Genomic DNA, 7879 nt, shown 5'->3' with positions numbered 1-7879 from the left:
TGTAGGTATTTTTTAAAAGCTCCCCGGGGGGATTCTGTAGCACCCGGAGGGTTGACAAGCATTGGTGCAAGACATGGTGAGCATTCGGTCGATGTCAGCTGTCTACAATAAAGCACCTGGGTCCTTGTGTGTGCTGTTCTTGCCTGAGCAGTGTAAAAGCTGGAATGGGGTGGGATAGAGTGGGGTGGCTAGGGTGGGGGCCCTGTAGTCAGGGAGGAAACTGCTGCTCAGGAAAGATGAATGCTGGATAGGGTGGCCTGGCATCCATCTCCCTCAGCCACGTCTCAGAAAATTGAATTAAAACCCATATTTTTCAGCTGCTGCCCGCCTGGCTGGCTGGCTTGTGGAAGGGAGTGAGGCAGTGAGCACCTCAAGGCAGGGAAAAGCTGGTGAGGGGGCCCCCAGCCTCCTTCCCTAGGAGAAAGAAGGCTGCCCAAGGGGTCCTCTGAGAGAAGACCCTTCCCAGGGGTGGTCCCTTGGCCTCAGGTCTTCCCAAAGCCAGGCAGGTAGGGGTAGGGTGGGAGCGGTAGGCTGGCTGGCTTACAAGGTGAGAGCTAGATCTGGAGGTGAAGTTGATTTTTTGGGTGAATGGGTGGGGAGGCAGAGAAGAGGAGCCTGTCTCTGGGGAGGCCTAATCTCAGGGAACAGAATTGGCATAGCTCCTCTTCCAAGATTATTTGGAGAGACCACAGTGGCATGCCTGAGACAAGCGGAGAACAGTGCAGGATATGAAAGCCTGAGTGGCTTCCAGAATTAAGGGGGTGAGAAGAGCTCACAAGGTAGAACCACACTAAGTTGGGCAGCAGGATAAGATTTCTGATAAGAAAGTTGCCTGTGTGTCCTTGGGCTAGTCTTGTTGCCCCTCTGGGCTAAGGCACCCCACCCATAGAGAAGGAGACTAGACAACCCTCCTGGATCCCAGCTCTAATGTGTGTTCCATGCCTCACCCAGGCTGATACTACTCGGGGGGCCTGGAATTAGAATCGAAGTCTACGAGGGCTGCTAGCCTACACAGAATCTTTAAGAGAGTTAGAGAGGTGCCACCTCCAGGTGAACCCACTAGAGAAAACTGCCCTTTTTGGGTAGATGGGGGCATGCCTGATTTGGTGGGCAGTGGGTAGAGCAGGATCTGGATTTCCAGCCCCACTGGCCCCTTCCAGGGGATCTGGAACCCACAGTGGAAACTGGAGAATCAAGAGTATGGAAAGGGAATAAATCTGGAACTGAATGCTGAACTTCAAAGTAGGGGGGCCTCTATCTGGAAGCCTGGCCATCCACATTCCCAGGATGGGCTGGTCTGCCATAGATGACCTTGATCTTCACCCTTCCTCTCAGTCCCAGGCCCTCTACCTCCTGCACTCTGAGTCCCTCTTGACTCTGAGACTCCTGGCAGCCTCCTTTGCCTCACACTTAGTTTCACAGTTTATAGAGAGTTTTTATACACGGCATCTCATTTGATCTTCACAACACCAGAGTTGGAGGCAGATGAAGAAAGTGGCTCTCAGCTCTCAGGGGTTAGGGCAACAAGCTAAGTAGGGGTTATCCAGGATTAAAGGGAGGTGCTGTCTGTGTCTGATTTTAGCACAGCACCTGGCCCTTTTCTCTCCATTATTTCTTCTCTCCATTCTCTTCATTCTTTCTTGATATAGATAAGACTGATATTCTCCTCCACCAGGAAGCTTTCCTGGACTGAAAGGAACATGAACCAATCAGACTACCAGTGTGTTGTGTCAATGGGGGTCAGCGGTCATTGGTCAGTAAAGAGAAACATGGACCTAGGAACCTCCACGCGTCTTTCTGGGACCTCAGATTGCTTCTTTCAAGTTTCCATACGGATTCCTCTCCATCCACAGGTCCTTTCCTCTTTGGTAGATGGGGGACCCCAAAGGAAGGCTCAAGGCTCTCCCTCCTCCTTTCCCCTCCTTGAGGCCTCCTGGACAAGGTGGCCATACCTAGAACTGGGGCCCAAAGGGAAGCTGAGCAAGAATTTACTTGAATGGGCAAGGACAGAGCCTGGCTGCAGAACTGAGAGCTCTCAGAGACTGATGCCTGAGGCAGGGACCAAAAACTGAGAGCAGAGGCAGGCAGGAGCAGCTGTGGGATGGGGGCTGGGGTGGGGTGGGCAGAGGGTGAGAACTTGCCTGGGAGTGGGTAACTAACTACTTTCAGTTAAGTTTGGGCTTCACTGCCAACCTGCTAGGCCACCTTTACCTGTGTAGTTCTCCTTATTAAGCCATTTGTACTAGGAGGAGGTTGGACAGGACTGTAATAACAGTAGCAATAGTAATTTATTCAGCATCGGCGAATCAATGATACCAGGGAGAAACTACTATGGGGCGAGTGTACCATTTTTATTTAATGCTGCTGTGAAGAGCCCTGGGGGCCAGTACTACTGTTCCCTTGTGCAGATGAAGAAGCTGAAGCTCAGAGAGGCTGAGACACTTACCCAAGCTCACAGAGCTGTGGCACAGCAGGGACTGGAGCCAGGCAGTCTGATAGTTTAAATTGCCTCTGTCCTGTAAGCACCACCATCCCCTTTCTGGTCTTTCTCCGGGTGGGGAGGGGGTAGGTGGTCACATTTGAGGACATCCCGACAGACTCCCCAAAACTAGTTGACCCTCCCAGGCCTGGGCGGTAGGGGCAAAGAAGACCCCAAGGAGGGTCTGAGACTTGCCTGGTAAGGAAGGCTTCTTGGAGGAGAGGGAAGACAGGCTCTAATACACAGGAAATCTTGAGGACCTAGGGAGAAGAAAGAAGGCTTTCTAGTCCTGGCTATGATGGAGAGACTGGAAAGAGGGTGGTGAGCCCAGGAGGCCCAGAGACAGAGGAGACGGGGATGACAGGGGGCGGAGGCCTCCAACTCAGCGCCCCCGACCCCCGCCACTGGGATTTCCCGCCGCAGCTCCTGCTCCAGTCTGTGCTGCGGGTGGGGTCGGGTTGAGCATCCCGGCGCCCCGCACCGCGCCCCCCACCGCGCCCCCCACCGCACCGCCCTCGACCTAACCCCGCCCCCGGGCGCTCATTGGCCTGCAGCACCCCCTTCCCAGCCTGCGAAGTGAGCTGGGGGAGGCGGTGGTCGGTCGCCTCCCTCCAGCGCCGGGCCTGGCTTCGCGGCGGAGGCGGCGCCTCTCCCGCAGGACCGAGCCAAGCTGGACTGCCGCGCCGCGCGGGGCGGGCAAAGGGGGCGCTGCGCTCGGCCCCGGGCGGGGAGTGACGGCGGCGGCGGCGGCGGCTCCGGGCGAGCGTGGTCCCCGCGTGCGCACACGCACACGCCGCCGCGCAGGGACACACGGACCCCGGCCGCCCGCGGCCACACAAGCGCGGAGACCCGGCTTGGCGCGCGCTCCTCGGCGCACACGCTCCCCATCCCCGCGGCGCGCGGGCCGCGGACTCGCAGGCTGCGCGTCCTTTGCGGAGTCTGCCCCGGCCCCACGGACAGGCCCCTCAGTGAGCAGGTAAGGGTCGCCCCGCAGCGGCTGCCCCTCCACGCCTCGGCCGTCTTCTCCCGGCTCCAGAACCTTCGCCCAGCCGGGACCTTGGATCCCCTCCTCTGCTTGGTGGTCTCCGCCAGCCGCGACCTCCACCGACGGAGAGCGGGCGAGGGCCGGCGCCAGGCAAGCCTCCCAGATCCGAAATGAAGCCCCCTCCCGCCGCTGCGCCCTTCCTGCGCGTCAGGCTGACACCCCCCAACCCAAGTGTCTGGCGCTGCGCTCGGGGCGGCCGATCGCCGCAGACTGCCGGGGTGGGGGTCGGCCCAGCTATCTCGCGCCCCTCCTGATGCGGAGAAGGGAGACCAGGGGCAGGCAAGCCATGCGGCCGGAGGGACCCGGAGGGACATGCCTCCCTACCCCTAGGTGGACGGACGCACCTAGGCGGATCGGGAAGGCAGGGCTGGAGGGTCCCCCGGGGCTAGGTACCACAATCCGCACCGGGTTTGAGGGGTGGGCAAGCAATGTGCTAGGTAGGGGTTGGGGTAGGGGCCAGTGTAGAATGCCCTTCTGTGGTGACACATTCGGGATTGTTCAAAAGAGTGTCGTCTCCGTTTCCCGTGGCGCGGAGGGGCTGAGGTTGGGGATGCCAGGGCTTCGGTGGTCCCCAGAAGAAACGCCCTGCGGGGTCTGTGGGGAAACGCACTGGCCTTCCCAGGCTGAAGTGGGCCCGCCGAGACCCCTGCCGGCCGCTTTAAAGGCAGAAGCTCCTGCGGCAGCTGCGGGGGGCGGAGGCCACATCCTCGGCGGGACCTTGGCAGGTTAGGGGGCTCAGAAGGGACAGGGGAGCCAATGGATGCAACTAGACCCTCAGGAGGGAACCCAGCCGGAAGCCGATTGCATTTCACGTGGAGCTGAGGAGCGGAGCCTCACCCCTGGATGGAGCTCAGCCCCCTTTTGGAAGATGGGGGTGGGGTGGTGGACACCTGCTAATTCTTCCGACCATTTTTATGTTTTTGAGTGCAGGTGCGTCAGACTCCCTTTATCTTCCCCAGCCTTACAATGTCCCGCAAAGCCCCCCCGGCCCTCTCCAAGACACAGCATTTGGCTTTTCCCATGAGCGGCCCTGGGGAGGGGTTGGGGGATGGGAAGGGGCTGGACGCAGCATATGGAGGGCAATTTGCCCTGGGACTGCAGCTGGCCAGAGGCAGACAGCATCCTGAAGGTCAAGCTAGAAGCTTTGAGTGGCGGTAGGATTCCCAAGAAGATGGAAAACTATCTTTGAGCCTTTGGGGGCAGGGGCAGCAGGCAGCACCCAGGTTTTCTCAGGAGACCTCAATTAAACGAGTTTGGTGCTGGGTACAAGTAGGACTGGTGGAGTCCCCAGTCCTAAGCTAAGTTCTGCTCCTCACTGACCTTGGGGAGGGCAGGCAGAGGCACCAGCTTGGACACAAGCCGAAATCTGTACATACAAATTGGAGATGGAACACGCTGAGCAGGCCCTGGGCCAGATCTTCCAACCAATCCATCAACAAGTGTATGTGGGGTGACGATGGAGGTGGGCCTGATCCTTTTCCTCTTTGGCCATGGGTGGTTCATGGGTGGTTGGGTGTCTGGGACAAGACCCCCAAATGTCTGTTTGTCCCCATGTGTGGTGAGGGGAGGTGTCTGTGAGGAGCCTCTGAAAGGATCTCTCTCCTGCACTCTCGGGACTGATCTAGGCTAAAGGGTGCATTAAGTCCTGTTTTGTATAAGGTTCAGGCTGACAGGGGATTGATTGGAGAAACACTTTGGGACCCATGCCTTTTCACGTGGCCACCTCTCTCTGTTGTGCATCAACTTTGGGACACTCCCTCAATTTGTGTCGAATAAATAAATACACACATGGGAGTTTATGGTATATGTGGCTGAGAGGCTAGGAAAGCTAAGGCCACAGGGTGGCTTTTCTCTTGGGGACAGGGCTTAAGCTGGAGTGTCCCAGGTTGCCGCCCTCCCAGGGACAAGCATTTCATTGACCTGGGGCTGGCACTAATTAAGTGGAGGACATCTTGTGCTGTCTGCCACAGGGCAGAACCAAGGTGTGCCAAGTGCAGAGCCGGAGCTTAGCTCGGTGCCAGGAAGGCCTTGCTTGCCTGAGACCCACCCACCATGGGGCTGACACTGGGGGTGACAATGAGTTTCCTGTCCTGGGCAGGTTTGTGAGCAGAGGCCTGATGCCCCAGACAGGAGCTGCCAAGTGGCTTTCCACCCTGGAAGGCCTAGAGGCCTCAGAGACCCTCAGCCTTCCCTGAGGAGAGGAATCTGATTCCAGGGTCTGAATGAGTTGGGCTTAGTGGTCCAGCCGCCTGGCAAGATGGAGACTGGAAACTCCTCAGCTGCGACGTGTTTGTACCGAGCTCTGGATGCCGTCAGAGGCAAACGGTGACAGCCACCCCCACAGTGACACACAGAGAGGGAGTGACACACAGCTGGGAAGGCATATAGGCTTTCTATGACACCTGCCAGAGAGCCGGGGCACAATAGTGACAGGCAACACCTGTCAAATGGACAAATGGACGTTGAGACACACCCTCTCACACAGATCTGGGCACACCCGGGGACTCGGAGGTATTTGCCCAAAGAAGATCACAAAGGCCTTCATTAATAAAAGTCCAGCTGAATATTGAATTGAAAGGAGGAAAGTGTGTGTGTGTGTGTGTGTGTGTGTGTGTGTGTGTGTGTGCATGTGCATGCGTGTGTTGCATAAGCCTAGAACAAGGGTAGGCAACCTTTTTCTATAAAGTGCCAGATAGCAATTATTTTACGCTTGTGTCCATATACAACTACTTAATTCCACTGTGTAGCCTACTGCAGCCTTAGATGATATGTAAACAAGTGAGCATGGCTGTGTTCTGATACATTTTATTTATGGACACTGAAATTTGAATTTCATACATTTTGCCTGTGTCGTGAAATATGATTCTTTTAATTCTTTCCAACCATTTAGAAATGTAAAAAGCATTCCTGGCTCACTGGCCGTATAAAAATAGGCTACAGGCTGGATCTGACTGGCTGGAAGGGGTTGCCAGCTCCTGGGATGTAAGGTTAGGAAAGATAAATGGTCAGAGAGGTTGACGAAGGGAGGGGCTTAGCTCTGATAGCTGCAGATGCCTGATGGTACCTCGGACGCTTCGCTCCATTCTACGTGGAGCTCAGAGTGCCCATCTGTTTAATGGGTCAGGCCCAGGAGAGGCTCCCTGCCTGGCCTCACCACCCTCCCCCAGATTGGCCTCTGCTTTGTCCCTGTGATCGATTCCCCCACTCTAAAGACACCTGGAGACAACATTCAGGACTGAAAAACTGACTGCTGTCACTTGAGCTTGCCAAACAGTTCCTGAGCCCCCTTCACCATTCACCCTTTGTGTCCAAGTCTGTGCCCATCCCCATGGGTGGGGAAGCCACACAGAAACCTGGGCATGCCCCTTGTTTCTAGACAAGACTAGAAACTCACAGTGAACATGACGAGACCTGAAACAGCTCAAAGGAGAGGGGATCCTTATCTCAGGGCTGGGGCTTCTCAGTGGAGAGCAAGGTCATAAAGGGCAGGTGCTGCCTGAGTGGGCTTCCTGGAGGTGGTGGGGGGGGTTTGAGTTGGCCTTGGAGGATAGCCAGACACTCTCATCCCAGCTCTCCACAGACTCCATGCATTGCCTTAGCTGCCCTCATCTTTCCCTCCTGATCAATGGGCACTACAGAGGGTTGGCTGAGACAAACGTATATATATCCTTCCTAGGCACCTCTGAACCTCCCAGCTGCTGATCTAAGGCTTGTGGGCTTGCGTAGTGAACCAGGTCCTGCCTTCTGTTTCTTCCTTTCTCTACTGCCTCCTCCTGAAATTTCCTTCCTGCCACCTGTGGTGGGGGTGGTCCAAGGAGACACTCCTCTCTCATTTTTCCGGGTCTCTGGATTCTGTCCCCTACTTTCTATCCCAACCGCCTTCCTGCTCAGCTTAGTCCCCCATCATGTCTACCCTAGATCCAGAAAAGGGCCTCAGGGTACATTTCTGCCTGCACTTTCCCCCTTCGTCTCTGCTCCCCAGCCTTTGAAGGGATATTTTCTAAATGAGAAGCTGATCACTCCACTCCATTGCTTAGAACTCTTCATTGCCCCACCCCTGTCCTGGTGGAACAACCCTCCAGCTTCCACAGAATGGCACCAGCCCTCCACCCTCTCATCCACCTCATCACCTCCTGATATCTTGTTGTGCTCCTTGACACCCTGGAATCACCTTCCCAGATCCATCCAGGGGGCACTCATCCAAGTTTTCTGGGCAATCGTGTGTCTTGCCTGTGCCAGGTGCTGTGGGCACACGCACATCAGAGCTGGGCTTATGCTCACTTAGGAGAGGCTGAAGCTTAACCAGGGTCTGCACAAAGGGAAAGGCACTCAGTGCAGAGCTACTCCTCCCCAAA

At 56.3% G+C, this 7879-nt stretch overlaps 1 protein-coding gene across 4 annotated transcripts in view; it reads left to right on the top strand.

Moving 5' to 3' along the window:
* The first annotated feature begins 3225 nt into the window (after window positions 1-3225).
* ADCYAP1R1 (ADCYAP receptor type I) overlaps window positions 3226-7879 on the top strand; it is a 59150-nt gene continuing 54496 nt past the window's right edge. For all 4 annotated transcript variants that reach the window (XM_054496045.2, XM_054496044.2, XM_054496042.2 and 1 more), the window contains exon 1: window positions 3226-3455. The gene's annotated coding sequence lies outside the window, so the exon portion shown is untranslated. The remainder of the gene's footprint in view (window positions 3456-7879) is intronic.

This window comes from Pongo pygmaeus, chromosome 6 (genome assembly GCF_028885625.2).
Source record: "Pongo pygmaeus isolate AG05252 chromosome 6, NHGRI_mPonPyg2-v2.0_pri, whole genome shotgun sequence".
Classification (NCBI taxonomy): Eukaryota; Metazoa; Chordata; class Mammalia; order Primates; family Hominidae; genus Pongo; species Pongo pygmaeus.
Note: the sequence above shows the minus strand (reverse complement) of the source record. Positions and strands in the feature narration are given on the sequence as shown.